Raw genomic sequence first — 19,646 nt, 5'->3', positions numbered from 1 at the left:
TGCGTATCGTCTGGCAGAGCCCAGACCCCGCTGCTTTGCTCTGAAAGGGAGGTGGCTGTGGTGAGCCTCATGTGGGAAGATGCTTTCCAAGACGTCTCTTTAACAGGCGACTCTCCTGATCTTCTGTCCCCTGAATATTAAGGAATGGGACTAGTACATTATGATTGAGGGCTAATTAAATCATCAACAACTTGAAGTGTTTTGGAGTTTTTTTTAGGATATGGGTGTTTAGAATATTTCACTATTTCCCTAACTAGGCAAAACCCTATTCTAAGAGAGAGTAAATACTAGGTGATCTATTGGTTCAGTGTTATAATCACAGTAAACTAAATGGGGATGGAGGGGCAAAGGGAAGAGGGTGCAGAGAAGGAGAAGCAACCAGATTGCAGGTCTCACAGCACCAACAAGGCAGACAGGAGGGAAGAGAAACGGACATGGAGAGAAGACACAGAGAAGCAGAGGAAACAACAGAATAGAAAGACGTGCTGTCGCGTGTGATTAAACGCTTGTGCTGTGCTCTGTGGGTTTTCTTTAAAAATGTTTGAAGGAAGGCTAGTTCCTTTGCTCATAGAAAGAGCTTACTGAGGACCCAGGTTGTTCATTGGAGAATCTGCATTTAAAAAATAGATATTAATACAACATACAGACAAGAGGCAGCAGTAGTGAGATTGACCAGGAAATGACAGTGGATTGCCGTGGCAGTGGAGGCTCCGGGCCTGACTGGATGCAAACGGGGGGGGGGGGGGGGGGGGGGGGAGCAAAGAGGATGGAGAATGCTCAGCTTCCTCTGTTTTCAGTGTTGGTTTGACTCTAGAAAGCACTCAGTTCCCACCGAAATAGCTAAGATCTTGCCACATATGTTGTATAGCCTATATTCTCCATTTTTTATAACAGTTCCAAAGAAGAAAAAACAAAGCCCAAGCACATGCCCCTCCAGTCATATTTGATCTCCCACCAAGTCTGTAAAGTAATGGGACAGGCATTAATACTGATGCCATCTGCTCAGATGGTGTATAAGGATAGTAAGACGGGATGATTGCTCGGGGAAAATGACCCCGTTTGGAAGGAGAAGTAGTGATTCGTATTGATGGTGGCTGAGCATGGAGTGTTCTCTGCCACTGTGATATTTTGGGCAAATAAATTAACCTCTCTCTGCCTTGATTTCCTTATATGTTCAATGAGGATTATAAGAATACCTGACTTTCAGTGTTGTTGAAATGAGATAGTACAGCAAGCACTTAGAACAATGTCTGCAAAATCCTTTAAGTGCTAACTAAATGCTAGTGATTATTATTGTAATTGTTACTGGAGACTGTGCCATTCCGAGCTGGTGTTCTGGGTTCACAGCCACAGCTCATAGCATAAACTGTGGTTAGGCAAGCACTGCGGCATCGGTGGTTAATCAGAGGTCACCACCTCTTTGCAGATTCTGGGAATGCTTCAAAAAACAAGACTGATGCTCTACAGTGGAAGAAAGAACAGAATTTCAGGCAGAACAAGGGTCTGTTTAGGAGAATTTCTGGAAGAAGATCTACTGGAAATGGCTTCATTAATCAAGGTTTTTTTTTTTTTTTTTTCTTTTTTAAAGATAATCTGTTTCCGGAGGAGGACAGAAGAAGCCAGCGTGGACTTCATTAAAAGGAAAAAAAGACTGAATAGAACCAACATTCTCTGGAGCTCAGAGGACTCTCTGTTATTCAGTCACTATTATTTCCTTTCCATGTTCATCCTTCATGTTGACCCGAAACCAACCCACCGATGAAGCTGGGCGTTCCGAAAGAGGAAGGGGACCTGGGTGGTATGTGGGTGATACTCTGGAGAACAAGGAAACTAGATGTGCACCTTACTGAGTTTCTAATCTGTACTCACTGGCCGAGAGGTCATGACGATTCTTTTCCCTCTTGAGAAAAAAAAAAAAGGAGCAAAGTAATTAACCACTAGAAGAAAAATAGATTTTCTGAAAGATTATCAAGGAACTCAGGGTCGCAAATATCATATACAGAATGTTTATCAGTTGTTCTCTTTCCCAGAGTCACTATAAAACCTGTACAACTCCCCTCCTCCAACCCAAACAATCAAACACACTTTGAAATTGTAAAAAAAAATCTGTTCCCCTTGCAAAATGTCTCCCATGCAAACCTATGTTCTTGTGGCTAAAACTTATCGTGTTCTCAAAACCTCTTCTTCCAAACTTTAAAAAAAAATAGTTACGTAGTTATATAGTTCTGTTTAACCATGAATAGCTTTTATTTTTTAAACTTGACATCAACTCTATTAAAATAGATTAGAAGTCTTGAAAGCCTGGGCAGAGATGTGGTTTGCAGGTGTTAACTGCCAAACATGAGAAGTGCGTCATCTAGTGGTATTGTGCAGGAACAACAGATAAAGACAATTACAGGTCTGGGAAAACTTTGGAGAGGCAGTTAGCAAATCCCGTGCAGAGCACAGAATCCCAGGTCGTGTTTTGTATTTGATAACCTGAAAGAAGGAAAGAAAACATTTGAGCCTAGTACCATCAAATGTACTAACACTTATTATCTGCCAGTCACTTGGATTCCACACCCACCTAGGAGCAAAACGGAAAAATGGGGCCACCCAAGCTGTAGGATAGAGGATTGAGGTTAGCAGTTTGCTGTGGAATGGGACCACTCCATGCTGTGAGCTTATTAAATGATAGGGTTATTGGAGTTCGTTTTTTAGAACTCTGTAGGGTAAATTCTATAGTGAAGAGGGATGCAGAATTTAACTTACATGCCTCTGTTAAAACATTTTTCAGTAATTTATTAAAAAAACTTCCTGAAAGGGATGCTCATCCTGGAGATAACAGTACAATTTATGTACCAAATGTTAATTTGAGATAAAAATTAAAGGGTCATCTTTTCGATGCCATTTAGCACAGAATTATATGGTGGTAGTTCTTTCTGTTAAAATTATGTTTTTTTTTATTGCTTGTCTAACTCAAGTTCTCATAATATCTCTGCATTCCCACATTTGGGAAATAATTGTATGCTTGTAGAATCTCTTAGAAGATGATAATGTGGCCAAAAGAATATTATTAAGAGAATAATATGACCTTACAGTGGTTTAATAATGAGCCATATTAAAGAAACCCAAAAGATGGAATAAATTACTCAAAAGCTGTGTCATTTTAAGATTATGTAAGTATGCATATTCACATTTAAAAAGAAGAGTTGACCTCTTTCCCAAAAAATAATTTCATTAATGGCTCCAGAATCTTTATCTTGCAAGCTATCCTATTAAAACTTTTACCCATCAATCTTACGTTTTAATTAACTAAACTGCAGACTTTATTTAGATTTCCCCAGTTTTTCCACTGTTTTCTATTCCAGGATTCTATTCAGTATCCCACATTGCATTTGATTGTTGTGTCTCTTTTGTCTCCTTTAATCTGTGACAGTTTCCTGAGCTTTCCTTTTTTTCATGATAGTAACACTTTTGAAGTACTGGTTAGGTGTTTTTTTAGAAGGCCTATTGGTCTGGGTTTGTGTGAATTTTTTTCCAGATGATTTAAGTTAGCTTATAATAAAAGCATAGGTAAAATATGAGATCCAAATAACGTGATTGGCAAATGGTCCTGATTCTCTTGTTTCTAGAAGGAGGTGGCTGAGGGCAGACATTTTTTATTTTTTGAGGAGGTAAGGTAGGCAGTGACTCTTTCTTTCAGTTGAAACTGTCTCAGTGTACAATGCATGTTTTCTTTTCAATAATCATTCTCTTTCCTACATGTCTAATAAATGAAAACAGTTTTCTTCCTCCCTCTTCATTATATAAACAGGTAATGGAAGGCTGACAAAAAAAATGCTGTTTTGCATTAATCTTGCAATTCACAACTCCACATTTTATGTAATAGAACTTTTTGGATTTCCACTTACTCTGTTAAGGTGAGGTTTTATTATAGTTACTAAAGTAAAAGACATAGCCAACAGAGTGGGAGAAAGATTTTACAAACCACAGATTTTGACAAAGGACTGGTATTTAGAATACATAAAGAACTCTCAAAACAAAAGTACAAAAAGCAGACAATCAAATTAGAACATTGGTAAAAGACATGAAGACATTTCACCAAAGAAGATACAGAGATGGCAAATAAGCACATAAAAATGTTCAGCATCATTAGCCATTCGAGAAATGCAAATTAAAGCTGCAATGTGATTGTACTGTAGACCAACCAGAATGGCTGAAGTAAAAAATTGTGACAACACTGTAAGGCTGGCAAAAATGTGGAGAAACTGGATTACTCATGTAAAATGGTTGAACTACTTTGGTAAATAGTTTGGCAGTTACTTGGTAAATAGTTTGGTAATAACTAAACATCCAACTACTGTACTATCCAGCAATTGCACTCCTGGGCATTTCTCCCAGAGAAATGAAGACTTATGTCCACACAAAAACCCGTACATGAATGTTTATAGTAACGTTACTCATAATAGCCCCAAACTGGAAAGAACTAAGATGTCCTTCAATGTGTGCATGGTTAAACAGATTGGTTAAACATCCACCCCATAGAATACTACTCAGCAATCAAGAGAACCACTGATATGTGCAATAACCTGGGTGACTCTCCAGAGAATTTTGCTGTTGAGCTGAGTGAAGAAAGCCAGTTCAAAAAGCTTACATACTGTATGAGTCCATTAATACAGCATTTTTGAAATGCCCAATTCTAACTGGTGGTAAAACATGTGTGATAAATAATAATTAAACAATTGTAAAAATCCCACATGCAAAGCATGTAAAAATACACACTCTTTATTATAAATAAATGTAATTCCATGTAGTCAATTAATGTTCTCAGAAAGCTTTTCTTGATTTTTTTTCTAACTTTAAATGTGTAGTCAATATTTAGCCATGACTTGACAAATGGAGTTGCATCTGAGTATGCTAACTCTTTTCCCAATTAATTGTCATGAAATCTGACATGTGGTTTATTGTTAAACTTCTTCTAACCTTCATATGAATTATTAATTATACTAAAGACTCTTTCAGCTTCAGCACTAAATCAAGCCCTGATTTATAGCACTTGCTGATTTCTGTGGTGTAAGTATCGCCACCAACCATTAGTGACCAACATACAGTCACTAAACGTGGACTTGGGAAGAGATGTGGGGTAGCACGCCACTATCCAGATATGATAGTCATGATTGACTTCAAGATCATAGATAATAGTAAAGTTTAGTGAAATGACTAGGAAGTAATGCATTTTGAGCATTTACTATCTTTATTTTAAATAGAATTTATATAATTGTAAGTTTCCATAATTTTTTAATAATGGCTACATTTTACAACTGGTTCTCAGAGTTTCTGAGAATTCGGCAGTTGGCTTTTATGAATCGCTGGGCTCTTCTACAAATCCCTGTCCTTAAGACAGATCCACAAGGGAAAAGATTTGAAGTTGTCTGAAATATTGAAACCATAAACAAAGTGAAAAATTAAGATGTACATAACAGAAGATGGATTAATTGCCTTTCTGGAGGGCAGCTTAGCAATACATATCAGAACATAAGATTTACCAATTCTTTGACCAAGACATTTCACTTTCATTCATCCATTTAGTTAAGCAAATTTATTGGGAACCTGTTATGTGCCAGGAACTTCTAAGCATTGATTTTAGAAGCATACAAAGATACATGAGGTAGGAGATTTGCCACCATGTATTTATGGTAACAAAATATTGAAAAAACAATGTTCATCAACAAGGGATTGGTTAAGTAAATGGTGGTTCATTGATTTAACAGAATACGGTGTAAACATTAAGAATGAAGCCATGATCCATGTTATCCATCTTTGTTGTAATGGAAATGTGTCCCTCGCACATTTAAAGAGCAAAGTCAGCAGGGTTTAAAAATGTATATAGTACGATTACATTTTATAAAAACAATTTATCTTTGTACATGCCCATGCATGTATAGAAAAAGTCTGGAAGGATATGTACAAGTTACTAGGAGCAAACCTTTCTATTCTGAATGAATGTTTTTATAATGAACATGTATTACCTCTAAAATTACAGATAACAATAAAGCTCTTTCAGTTAAAAATTGCTGTGGTAAATTCGTCTCATAGATAAAACTTGTTCTAGGAAAGGCTTTAGACTGGGAACTGAAAGTCTTGTTTTGGGTTCATAATACCGTTCTCTCTAGTTGGATATCTATTTTGAAAATTCCCATAATACAAGGGAAACATTTTTTAAAAAAGAGGGAGCGTTGAATTTCAGCCTCATTTCTCTCTTCGTGACCTAGCTTGAGATAATGATCCACTCTGAGCCTTATTTTCCTTATCTGAGAGGCAGGATAGTTTTAATCACTGCTTTCAACTTTGTAAAGAATTTATAGGATATCTGATGGACACTTGTCCCATTAGGGAGACCACCTCAGGGAAGATGTAGATGCCTGATCACTGCACTGTACACCTGAAGCTGAAGCTGAACAATAATGAATGTCAACTACAATTTTTTCATATATATATATATATATATATATATATATATATATAATATAGTATAATTATAAATAATATAATAGTATAATATATAGTATATGTATATGTAGTATATATATATACTATTTGTAACCATATATATATATGGTTACAAGAAGCAGAGCACAGCATCAGGAATAGAGACAGTGGAAATGTAATAGCTGTGTGCGATGTCAGAGGGATAGTGGATGAGGGAGGGGGTTGTCACTGTGTGAGGGATATAAATGATAAACGTCTAACTTAAAAACAAACAAACAAACAAGAACTTAGTGATGACTTTGAACCAACTGCTTAGATGTCCTGTTGTTCAGGTTCTCTTTCTGGGAGGTGATGGTATTGATGGCTATAACAGTAGTACCTGCCTCATAGACGTGTTCTTTTTTGTTATTCTCATCTGCAAAATGGAGTGACGACCACAACCAGGAGGCAGCGAACATACGCCTTGAAGCTTTTTTGTGGGGATTAAATTAAATACTTGACCCCTAATAAGTACCCTCCAGATGATAGGTGCCTCTACACTGAGAGTAATACAACAAAAACACAGCCTGAGGAAGTTTTCTTTGAGAGAATAGCCAGCATGATTTATCTTAGGTCACATCTAGAAAACAGATCGAAGATTGAATGCAAGCTCTTGATTTTGATTCACAGACTATCCCTTCTCCATTATCCAATATAGTTTCCCATTTTGAAATCTGGACTGTCTATTAAACAACACAAATATTTCTATATTTTATTTCCATAAATCTCTATTGGATCATCGTAATTCTTTATTATTCCATTACCGCTTTAACAATTTGTACTGCCTTACTTGATATTCTCTGTAAATGGAGGTGATACAGTTACGCTGCTTTAAGTAATTTAAAGTGCCGCACTCCCTACTACCTATCCGTTTGTGTAGTGTATTATTCTGTGTGCGTGGCCACTGGACGCCAACGCACTGCCTGGTCTTTAATGCAGAGCCACTAACCATGTGAGGATCAGAACAGATGTATACAGTAATGACATATTTTAATTGAACACATAACAGCAAGGGAAGGCTGAGTGACAGATTGTACTTAGTTACAAATAAGGGAAGAACTCATTGTTTAGGAGTAGTCCAGCCATAGGTGAGGAGAAAAGGTTTTTATTCCTTCCCTGACAGAATAAATTTATCTCCTTAAATGTCACCTTTATGTTCTCTACTTAGCATCAGGAAGGCTGCATTCTGTATTTCAATTTTATGTGGACAAGACATTAATTTTAAGTGAAAGACATTGTTCTGTGCTGGAATTAAATGAGGTCATTATTGGTTTGAGTGGTAAAGGTGGGGGTGGGGGGTTCAGGCTCATGTTTGGCTTTAATGAGAAAAGTGAATAAACGTGAATATAGTTTGTTTGACATTTTTTTAGCAGCAAAACAAAATATCAATGGGGCGATGGACTTGAAAGCCATCCGTAGCCTCTGTAAGTACATGGAGTCACGGTGTACAGCTGATATCATCAGAAACGGAATGCTGTGTAAGACTATATCAGTCCTTTCTCAGTAATGAGAATTATATGACCACTTAGAGTTGGTTTCAGATAGAGGAACTCAAAGAGCTTTAAGTTCTGCTGTTGAGAACGAGACCACCTCAGAGGTCAACTAGTTTAAACCCAAATTTAATCATTTGAGCTGTAACATCTGTCCATTTCTTAAATACCTCCAGAAAGACTTAGCCACTCCTCCTGATATGTAAATGTCATCAAATTGGCAGGAAAGAAAGCTGGTCATTAGAACAGGATGAATATTTCAAACAACCTTAACTCGTTCCATATCTGAGAGAAAACTAAATGAGATTTCACTCAGATAAGACCAAGAAGACCTATTTAGGGATAGTTCAGGTGATTGTAGAAGCTAATTATAGGAGCTAATTGTAGAAGGCTGATTATAGGAGCTTATTGTAGAAGCTAATTATAATTAAATAGTGCCTCCTTCTCATTCCTGCAATAGCCCCACTTCCTGAAAGGGGACTTCATAGTTTTCACAGTCTCACTTCCTGTTCACTCCGCCGCCTAGTGGTATCTGGCTTTTCCTTCTCTAGTCAATGGAAATGGCGTTTGAAACTCACCCACGGTGTTCTTGCCCAGGCGTCGACACCTCTCAGGTTTGTACTATTTGACCTCCTGTTGTATTTGAGAGAGGAGGAAGTGTGCTGAAATTCATGACCTACTAGTCCCTTAAATAGTGTGATGGGGGAGAGTTGGGCCCTCTATAGCTTCCCCTCTAAATCAAGGGAGGCTGAACTGTCCTAAACACATCCCTGGTCTTCTTTTCCTGTTTTTGTTTTTGTTTTTTTTTGTTTTGTTTGTTTGTTTTGCTTTGTTTTGACATTTATGAGCATTAGGCCAAGCATTGTGTTCTGTGCTTCACATATATTATCTGATTTAAGGCCCCACAATATCAATAGAACGGAGGTAGTTTCACCCTCATCTCACAGCTGAGAAAACGGAAGTGCACAGAGGTCTGTACTCGCGCAGGGTTATGGAGCTAGTAAGCGGTGGAGCCTGGATTTCAGCCAGGTGGAGAGGAATCGAGGACAGCAAAGGGAAGTACTGCCGTGGGGGGGAATCGGCCGCTCAGGACCTGTGTTACAGAGGCAGGAAGGAAGTATAAGTTGGGGTGGTCGAAGGTTCCTGGGGCGAGCAGGTTGGGCGTGAAAGAGTAGGCCTAGATATGTGTGAGCATGTAGAACGGCTGCAGAGTGGCCGTGCGGGCGACAGTTACCAAAGTCCTGATGCGAACTTAGAATGACACTTCTCTTCCCAAAGAAAATCGTTGGTTTAGCTCATCATGTGCACAATGACTAATTAAATGTCTGTTTACCACACAGGGCACAGACTTTGCTCACCTTTTTCATTGCTGTAACATGAACCCATAATACAAAGGCAATTCATGAATATGTATTGCATGTGACAAACCCGTTTCCTCTCGAAATTCTCTGACATCCGTGAAACCACACTTTCTACGTTTTCCTCCCAAATCACTGGCTGCTCCTCACCTATCGCTTTGTGTGTTCTACTTTCCCTTTGACCTCCTGGGTGTTTTTCAAGAATCTAGTCTTACCATACATGTTGGTCTTCTCTGGTTATGCTTTAGGGGTCGTAAGATCCTCCCAGTGGCCTGAGCTATGCTGTGTCTATCATTCATCGTATGCTTGCACTCAGTTCTGCTTTTACGACTGGCCTTCCTGTCAGTTTGTTCTGGGCTGTTCTGTGAAACCTAAGTGAATGGAAGCTAGGGCAGACATAGCCCAGGATACAAAAAAGGGAAAAGCTTCAAGACAAAAGCCCTCCCAATTGACTGTGGTGAAGCCGCTCAGTGATGAGATTGGGAGAGGAGAGAGGAGGAAGGATGAATATACATGTGCTCTTTCATGCGCAGCAGTCACAGCTCCTGTCTGTCAGGTTCCATTTTCCCAGGAACCTGGGGAGCCATTGGCTCTATAGACCTGAGGGTAAATCAGTGAGGGGTAAGAGGGTGTCTCTGAGGGCCAGCCCTGCGCGGCCTTGCTAACTGCTTGGAGATGAATTACTGTGAACTTTCCCAAGAGAGGGTCTATCAAAGTACTGCTTTAGAAAGTGCCTTTTGGTTTTCTAATGGCTCAACGACCTTCTTGTTACAAATATTCTCATTTCACTGCTCCCTCTAATCGTCACAAATTTTACAAAGTGGTGTTTGATCTGACTCCTCTGAAAGCATACGGTAGTCTCTAATTTTAGTCAGATTTCATGTTGCTGTGTTTTCATCAGTTTAAAGCCTTGACTGTGTTTTCCTGTGCCATAGGAAGTATACTAATTGAAATTGAAAATTATAAGTATTTGTGATGCCTAAGACTTGATTTTGGGACAACCTCATTTAGCCAGACTTCAAGAAAGTTCTGGAAAACCACTGTGATATTGTAAGACAGATGCCCTGCCTGGCAAATCCCCATGACTAGCACTTTACTTGGAGTTTTCTGAGTTTTGTTTGCATTTTATTTGTTTTTATTTACTTACTTTCTGTAAAATATTATAAGATTTTATGGCTCCTCGACTAAGAGGAATGGGAGGAGAGCTGGGATCATCTTTTCTTCAATCTGAAGCCAAATGAATTGAGAGTTTTAAGCAAGACATGATGGGAGGGAGAATGCAAATACAATACAGATTATAAACGCCACTCAAATGAATGGTGACCCTAACTGGAGGTGGCTTGGCAGAGAATGTGGAATTGTGTGCATGAAAGACTTCAAAATCACATTATAATCAGTCTAGATCATATACTTCGTGTAAATGAAAAGCAAAGCATTTTCACTAAATGTAAAATATTCTATAGTATATGCAGAATAAAGGAATGTTGACAAGACACACAATAAAGGAGTAATCAGAGTTGGGTACTGTAAAATACTTAATGGAAGGGAGCTTTGAAAAAGGTATTGGGTCCCTTTGCTATCAGCCTGACTGGATTTTATGGGCACAAAAACCATTCAGTGTTTCTTTGCCTTACTATCTTCAGTGTAATTTATTGAACACCTTCTGTGTACAAAGTTCATATTTGTCGTTTGCTTGGTTCACCTCATAAAAAGAACAGACAATACCTAGATGAGCTCCAGCCCTTAATTTGTTTTTTTCTTAAGCTCGACCTTTTCCTGTGTCCATACCCTTTGCAATGTGACTGCAGCTCCGCCCATCAACCTGATTTGGTTAGTAGAATGCAGCAGAAGTGACAGTGGCCTCAAACAGAAGTTTGGAGCTTAGGCCTCAGGACCTTGTGTGTTTCCTTCCTCCCTCCCCCCCCCGCCCAACTACCCCACAACTCAGCTGACCATGAGAACAAGCCTAGTCAGCTGGAGGATGAGAGACTTTGTGGGGTGCTGCTGAGGAAGCCCATCTGCCCCAGCCAAGCTTCCAGATACGCTGAAGAGTCTAACTAAAGTCAGAAAATGTTCCTAGCTGGCTTGAGGCTGACTGCAGAGGCATGAGTAAGTTCCTCTTAGCCTAGCTGAGGCCAGAACTATCCAGCTGATTTTAAGCTGTAAGTTTGTGTCGTTTTGTTACACTGGCTGGTACAGAGGGAGTGTATCAGTCAGCTGTGGCTGCAGTAAAACTATAACAGCTCCCAAATCTTAGTGGTTTATAATATTTATTTTTCTGTTTTCTTTCCCTCATAGATTCAAGGTTGGCTGCTCCAGGCTGAGGGTAGGGTTTAGGACTCCTCCCTGTGTCTCTCACTCTGGGATCAGGGGCTACTCAGGTCGTGGGTTTTTCATGACACAAGGCAGAAACATTAGAGTCAAGCTAAATTATGTAAGCAGATTTAGTCTTTGTTCACATCACCTTCACTGACATGCTATTGGGTAAAGGAAGTCACGTGACCAAGCCAAAAGTCAATGTGGCCAGGTCGAGTTTACTGACATTAGAGGCCTTGGAAAGTCACGTGACAAAGGGAATGAATGATGTTTGCCGTTTGCAGGAAAGAAATAAAGAATTGGGAACAATAATTAGCCACAGAGAAAACTGTTCAGAAGGCAAAATGGGGAAAGTGTTTTCTGAAATACTTCTTGCAACTGGTTAATGCAATAATTTGCCCCAGAAAAAGCCAAAAGAGACTGTTAAAGACCTGTAGCAGTTAATATGCTGGTACTATGAATGTGGAATGTATTTTTCCTGAAACATGTTATTTGTTTGGAATAGGAGTGAGCTAAGAGTATTTTCACTTTTTTTGGTCAGCTGCCCTGTCAATTCCTCTTTATGCTCATTACGTTTGAGTATTATGTGGTGTTTCTCCTTCTCTTGGTTTTACGGTCCTCTTTTTTCTCTTGGTTTTATAACTTTATCTACCGCTCTTTAGTGAGGTTTCCTTAGGTTTACAGTATTGTTAAAACAGGAAACTAAGTTTCTTCTATTCTGAGAAATGGTAGCATCAGCAAAACATCATATATGCGAGTGCAGGCTAATATGCACTCTAAAATGTTTTTTAATTTGAACTGTAAAATGAGTTGAAATAGTTAAATAAGAGAATGCATTCATTTTGTTATAGAAATGCAGGACTCTACCATTGACATAACAGTCTACACAGAAACAGTCTCTAAACACCTTATTGTCTGTGAGATGTCACACTCCTCTATCTGCAAGTCTTAGAATCGACACATGGCTTTTGGGGTTTACTATGAACATTGCTTCTTTCATTGATTGGTGTTCCCGTGAATACTGCCACTTAATGATACAGGAAGTATGACAGTCACAAAAATCATTCTTCTTTGTTAAAAATGAATATATACCAGTATCTCAATATCTGTGACCATGTATCAGAAAAACTGATTTGAAGTAGCATATTGAAAGAAAATGAAGTGCTATACGTATTTGTGACCAGTTTGCCCAAAGGACTTGTCCCCCGAAGGTGACCTCTGTCTGCCTGCGTTCCTGTGTCGGATGTGCTGGGGCACTCCTGGGAAAAGCACGTGTGCGGGGGAGAGAGTCAGGGCCCACTTCAGAGTTGTTCCCTGTCTTCTCTGAATCAGCTCCTCTCTTCTTCCCGTCACCATCCACACACCTGAGCATAGATAAGGCCAGGAAAGCAATCCGTTTTGTCCCTTGGGCGCAATCAATGTCAGAGAAATCGAGGGGAAGGCAAGCAAGGGAGGCAGGCAGACATGCAGTAAAGGACGGAGAGCTGGTGTGGAGCCCAGGCACAGAAATAGGTGGGAACACAGAGATAAGCAGGTTTGACTGTAGCAGAGGTGGAGACCTGCCAGCCGAGCTGAAAGGTACCTGTTGCGATACCACTGATCCTACTTTCTTGCTTCAGAATATTTAGTCTTGGTCACCCATACACGTCACTCTACTTCCCAACTCCTCTGTGCTTGCTTGGCGCATATATCCCCCAATTTAAGCAATTCTTCTTTGAGATTCTCTGTGTTTAATGTTTCATCCAATCCAACCTGAAAACATTGTGAATAATGTGAATAGAGAATTCAGTGAAGGGGGAAAAGAGTAGTAGAAAGAAACTCTGCACTGAATATTTTTGTGGAATCAAAGAACTCTGGAGCTGGAAAGGAACCTAGACACATACTGCCCATCCTCTCATTTTGTAGATGAAACGGACATCCGGAGAAGGAAAGTGACTTGCTCAAGGTAATGTGAATGCTGGTGGCAGCATTTGAACCCAGGCCCCTGCCCCCTGGGCTAGTGCTGTTACCTCAGACACTCCTTGCTGCTTGCCCCCATTGATCCATTTAGCAATGATTTTTGTGCAAGGAGGCATCAGGGAAATGTTGCAGTCACTTTCTATGGCATCAGTGGGGTTCACGGATCCTTTCAACAGCAGTCATTGTAGTGTGTCTGTGCAGCCCTTCATTTAACAGTATTTAATGTCTATTGTAAGTTCTATATGTCATACAGTAAGCACGCAGGGCCAATAGCATTTTATGCATTCTCCTCAAGAGTGAAATTGTAAGGGCCATAAGTGGCCTGATGGAAGAGGATGATGAGCATGGCAGCTCATAGGTCAGGGTCACTCTGCTGAAACTGCTGAGTGACTGTGGACATGGATTCTTTCTGTCTGACAGGCCCACAGCGAGCCACCTGCCAGCTGGGCCAAATGTATAAAGACATCGACCACTGATGTCTTGTTCTGGTCAAAGGATGGTGGTAGCAATGGAATGTTTGCCCTTGCTGCACGTTAATCTCTACTGTTGGCACAACTCGAGTGTTAATAGTAACTGTCAAACCCGTACAAAGTGCAGGACGCTGTACTAAGTACTTTTGATTCATGCATTCGTTCATTTCTGTTCATTCATTGATTCATTCATTCTTTCAGTCATTCAGCCATTATTTAGTGAGTGCCTACTATCTGCCAGGCCATGGTCTATTTCTTTTTTATTCCTCACGATAACTTTGGGATGTAGGTACACATGGTTTTTCTTCACTTACAGCGAAAGTAACAGACTTAGAGAAGTTAAGTAAAATGTCCCAAGTGATGCAGCTTTGTAGTGTGTAAGTCAGGATCGAAACCCTCAGGCCGAGCTTTGAACTCCTTGGTACACAGTCTCCTCTGCCATCAGGAAGTCTCTAGACATACCACCAAACAGGGAAAGCAGATTCTGCTTTGCTTAGCCAAGGCTCATCTTGGATGTGAATAGAGTTAGTAGTTACTGTGTGGTACAAATCGTAATTCTTGGGAGAACGCCATGTCTCAGTAGTTTCCACTTAATGCCACAGTGCTTCGATCTCACGAGTAGAAAGCTTTCTGTTGGATTATGACACTGATGACTTTCTCGTGTAAATACAGCACCTATCCTCAGTTCAGACTTTCTCCTAAACGTAAAGCTGCTTTTCCAGAAGCTTTCTAGATGTCCCACAGGCATCTCAAATTCAAGGTGTGTATAACTGAACTTAATCATTGGGAAATGTAAAGAAAAAGGTGATGAGACAGGTACACTTCACACCCACTAAGATGGCTACAATAACAAGACAGGCAGTAACAAGTGTTGGTGAGGGTATGGAGAGATTGGACCCCTCCCTATTGCTGGTGGGAATGGAAAGGTACAGCCACTTTGGAAAAGAGAATGGCATTTCCTCAGAAGAGTAAACAGAGTGGTCATTGAAGCCAACAATTTCACTCCTGGGTATATTCTCAAGAGAGTTTAAAACAGGTCCACACAAAAACTTGTACATGAATGCTCACCACAGTATTTTTCTTAATGGCCAAAAGGTGGAAACAACCCAGATGTTGGTCAGCTGATGATTGGAAAAACAAAATGTAGTCTATCCATAAAAGGAATGTTATTCAGCAATAAGGAGTGAAGTACTGATATGTGCTAGAAAATGTGTGAACCTTGAAAACATTACGGCACGTGAAAGAAGCCAGTTACAAAAGACCATAAGTTATATGAGTTCATTTCTATAAAATGTCCAGAATAGGCAAATCTGTAGATACAGAAGGTAGATTAGTGGTGGCTTAGGGCTGGTAGAGGAGGTGTGTGAAATGGGGAGTGTAGGCTGACGTGTACAGGATTTCTTTTTGGGGGGTTTAAAATGTTCTAAAACCGACTGTGGTGATGATGGCACAACGCTATGAATATAGTAAACCATTGAATTGCACACTTTAAACGGGTGAGTTACATGGTATGCGAATTAGATCTCAGTAAAACTGTTATGTATACCGGGGGTGCCAAAAAAAGGTATACACATGACTTGTATTCATCTTTTGTTATCAGTATATATTGAGTATTACAATTTTAATACAGTTTTTCCCTTTCTTGAAATGTGTATCCATTTTTTTGGCACTCTCTGTATTTTTAAAAACTGAGCTTGTCCCACCATTTCCTCTTTCTAGGATAATGGCATCCCTGTGTGCCCTGGCTGTGCTGTCTGTTCTTTGCAAGGGCCAGCTTCCTACTCATGTCTGTCTGCCTGCATTCAGCATCATGCCTGGCCCATATTACGCCCTCTTTACTATGTGAATTTCTCCATGCCAAGGAGAACCGGGACAGGGTGAGAAACGGGCGCATTGCAAAGAGGGACAAGAGAAGGAACGATATAACGGGGGTACCGAGGGCATCCGAGGGCATCCTGCCTACGTTTTGTCTGTGGCTGGCCTGTGTGTAGTATACAGTGGCACCATCAGGGGCAGAATGTCAGCTTAGCTCAAGGTCACCGAGAGAGTAAATGATGAAGCCAGGCTGTGAACCCAGCGGGGTAATTTGCATAATTATCCGCGAGTCTCAGTTTCCTGATCTGTAGAAAAAGGATAGTCATGCTTACTTCGAGGAATTGTGAAAATATGAGAATGTATATAAAGTTGTCTGTAATACAGTGAGAATGCTTTGCTATTGTTGTTTTTATGCTATTATTTTAACTTTTAGTCCTGTCCCTACACACTAGGACAGTAGAGGGTAAGCATGGGAACTACTGTTTTCTCTCAGTCCTTGCCTTGGTAACCTAAGAGACAGTATCCTGAAAGAACAGTGCCATTGAATAAACATCGGAATAAATTCAATTACGGGTCACTGTATGAGCCAAAGTGTCCGCTTCCATCACGATTCTAATTTGTGTTGTATTAATGCTTTTTGTCAGTTTTAGCTCAGTAATTGGTAAGCTGCAGGAGGGAAATTGCACGACACATGCAGACTTAGAAGGAGGGTCTGGTTCTGGGTGCCTGGCCTGGGTCCTGGCCACTGCTCCGCAGGTTCACGTACCGCAAGTTCACGGACCGCAGTGGAGAACAGTGGTTAAGAGAGGGGCTTTCATGTCACTGCCACCTGTTAGCTGTGCGGCCTCTAGGCGCTGTAACCTCTCCAGTCCTCAGTTTTCCTGTCTGTAAGAGTCGGGTCATCATAATAGCTCCCTTCTCAGTGTCTGAGGTCAACATGGAAAACAGTTATTACAGTGTCTGGTGCTTAGTAGGCCCTTCACAAATGTGCTTTATGCTGAAAGCTACTTTGAAGACACTTGCTCCACATAACCTGTAAACCAAATACAGAGTTCCATACCACATTTCGTAGCAATTCACCATCCCTTCCAATCAGTTCAACAGATATTTACCATTGCCTCTTATCCCAGAGACAGTGCTAGCTGTCCCTATTGGGGACTTTTCCTAACAAATGAAATGGACCAGTTAACTGACAAGATTTATATCATCAAGCGTCCTTTAACTGATTCATAAAGAAAGATCATGTCTTTTTTTAACACAGAATGCTACATGAAAATATATTCAGAAACATACAGGTCACTTATGAAATACATCAAGTGTCATGGTGGAAAGGGCTGTTACTGCTGTCATGTTGGCGCTCTAAGAGAGTACATGCACAGATATGTGTCCCCAAATAATTAGCTCTCTCAGACTTTCCTCCAGGGGAAATCAAGTCAAATACTGAGGAACTCGAAAGCTTCTGTTTGTGTTGTATTGATTCTACACCCTGAATTTGTTTTAAAGGTTCTGTTTTCTAGGAGTAAACAGAAATAATACTTTCTAGTTTTTTTGGTTTCTTATTTCTCATACAAAAGCCAGTACAAGCCAAAGCCCCGCTCTTAACCCAAACAACAACAGCAATGAGAACAAACAAGCAGGAGTCCCCCAAGTAGAACAGCAAGCCCCAGAAAAGGCACTTGCTCAAGCAGAATTATGAAAACACCACCTTGAATTCATACTTCGGTGGTCAGTACTGTATTTAAGTAAGGTTGTTCCTTGGAATTCATTGAGCCTCTTACAGCCCCAGTTCCTGATGGCGAATGGGTTTGAGGAGCTGCTGCTCCTGAGAACAAGGGGCTGCCAAAGACATCAGTGTTCATGTGTGAGACTGAAATGAAAGTCGTGATAATTCACAGGGAAATCAATGATAATCCTCAAGGAGTTTCTAAAGTGGTGGTAATCTACAATGTCCGTTAATTATGTAATATTTTTCCTCATTATGTTTCGAAATAAAAATGCAATACAGAGGAATAAATGCCAAAAATGATAATACAGATCTATGTTTAATCACAAAGAGTTCTGTACTTTGTTGAGCAAAACACCAGCTACCAAATGTGGAATGTTGGTATGATCTCATGTTTGACAAAACATGTATTATCAATAACACCTACCATTTATTGAGCACTTATTCAGTTTTTGGCACAGTGCTAATTGGTTTACGTATATTACCTTGTTTAATTGTGACATAAATAATAACATGGTACATTATAATAATAAATAATACATCAGTTATCTCCATTTTACAGACGTGAAATTGAGGCTTGTAGAGGTTAAGTAACTTGTTCAAGGTCACTTAGCCAGAATGTGTGAGAGCCAGGAAGCGCTTGCCTGCAACAGTGCTTTGCGCATCGGTACACTGCCCCTAACAGATACAGAGAAAGAAACAGAAATGTTCGTAATTGTTATCTGTGGGTGGTGGAACTTTTTTCTTTTAGTTTGTCTGTAGTTTCTATTTTTCTTCAATGAAATTATTTGCATAATAGGGAAAGGGGGGAAATAGATTGAACCATTAAAGAACTCCCCCTTACCAAAGCAGGAGAAGGAGGTGGAAGAACAAAGAAAAGAAAAAGGCAAAGTAAAACGAAAGAAAGAAGGAAGGAAAAGAGAAGGGAAGGGAAAGAAGGTAAGGTAAGGGGAGGGGAAGGAAGGTGAGGGGAGGAAAGAAGGGAGAGAGGGCAGGCTGCCTTCCTCTGCTGTGCACAGCTCTGTACCATCCTGTTTCCTCTTGTTGGTGGCCTGAACTGTTGGTACTGAACCAAGTTGCAATTATACTGAAGACCATCTCTTCTACAAAGTATAGTCATTTAGCAAAACGTTTGAAGTCTTTTGGCAGAAGACTATTAGATATGAAAAAATTTGCGCTGTTTACTTAAGAAGGAAGGTACTAGCAGTGGAAAGGGACACAGTAAGGATTAGCAGCTGGAGTGGTAGTGCGGCTGTGTGGGAGAGAGGACACATAAAAAACATGAGGGCAGCAATGGGACATCGTAAGGTGACCATATAATTTATCTTTCTAAATTAAAGGGGTTTATATTAATCATTAGCTGAGACAGCAGACATAAATTAGGAGTGTCCCTGACAAACTGCGAAGTTTGATCAGCCTAGAGAAGCCAGATAAATCAGAAGAATAAAGGCTACAAAAACCAGATAACGGACATAAATGTAAAATACAAAGACAAACTTAAAAGAAAGTCTAACCTCATTAGTAATCAAAGACATTTAAATTAAAATGACAAATATTTCCTTTCACTTTTCAAAGTGGCAAAATTCATTTTAAAAAATAATAGAGCTACCAGGAACTTTCTAGGACAGAAAAAAAAATTAATAAGTGTTTATTTTAGAATAGTTTTAGATTTACAGGAAAGTTGTGAGAATATTACAAAGAATTCCCATGTACCCCTCACTCAGTTTCCTCTTACGTTACTATGGTGTATTTGTCACAACTAATGAACCAATATTGATACATTATTGTTGACTGAAGTCCATACTTTACTTGGGTGTCCTTAGTTTCGACCTAAGGATGTCCTTTTTCTGTCCTAGGATTCCATGCCGGCTGTCACATTACATTTAATCACCGTGACATCGCCTTAGTTTCTTAGACGTCATTGGTTTTGACCTGGACAGTTTTGAGGCGCACCGGTCAGGTGTTTTGTAGAATATCCTTCTGTTTGGGTTTGTGTGATGTTTTC

At 39.8% G+C, this 19,646-nt stretch overlaps 2 protein-coding genes across 4 annotated transcripts in view; one reads left to right on the top strand and one right to left on the bottom strand.

Annotated features, from left to right (window-relative positions):
* Positions 1 to 19,646, top strand: part of LOC109446175 (uncharacterized) — a 797,309-nt gene that overhangs the window by 241,834 nt on the left and 535,829 nt on the right. The window contains exon 4 of one of the 2 annotated variants that reach the window (XR_012498724.2): positions 1,589 to 6,053. The exons of the other annotated variant lie outside the window; for it this stretch is intronic. The gene's annotated coding sequence lies outside the window, so the exon portion shown is untranslated. Of the gene's footprint in view, positions 1 to 1,588; positions 6,054 to 19,646 lie in introns of those variants that run through there. 2 annotated transcript variants of the gene reach the window in all.
* The window catches only part of CDH20 (cadherin 20), a 184,447-nt gene that overhangs the window by 74,838 nt on the left and 89,963 nt on the right, over positions 1 to 19,646 (bottom strand). The window lies entirely within an intron of this gene.

The sequence above is a fragment of the Rhinolophus sinicus genome, chromosome 4 (genome assembly GCF_057876585.1).
Source record: "Rhinolophus sinicus isolate RSI-liver-muscle chromosome 4, RSI-T2T, whole genome shotgun sequence".
Lineage (NCBI taxonomy): Eukaryota > Metazoa > Chordata > Mammalia > Chiroptera > Rhinolophidae > Rhinolophus > Rhinolophus sinicus.
This window is presented reverse-complemented; position numbering and strand designations above follow the sequence as displayed.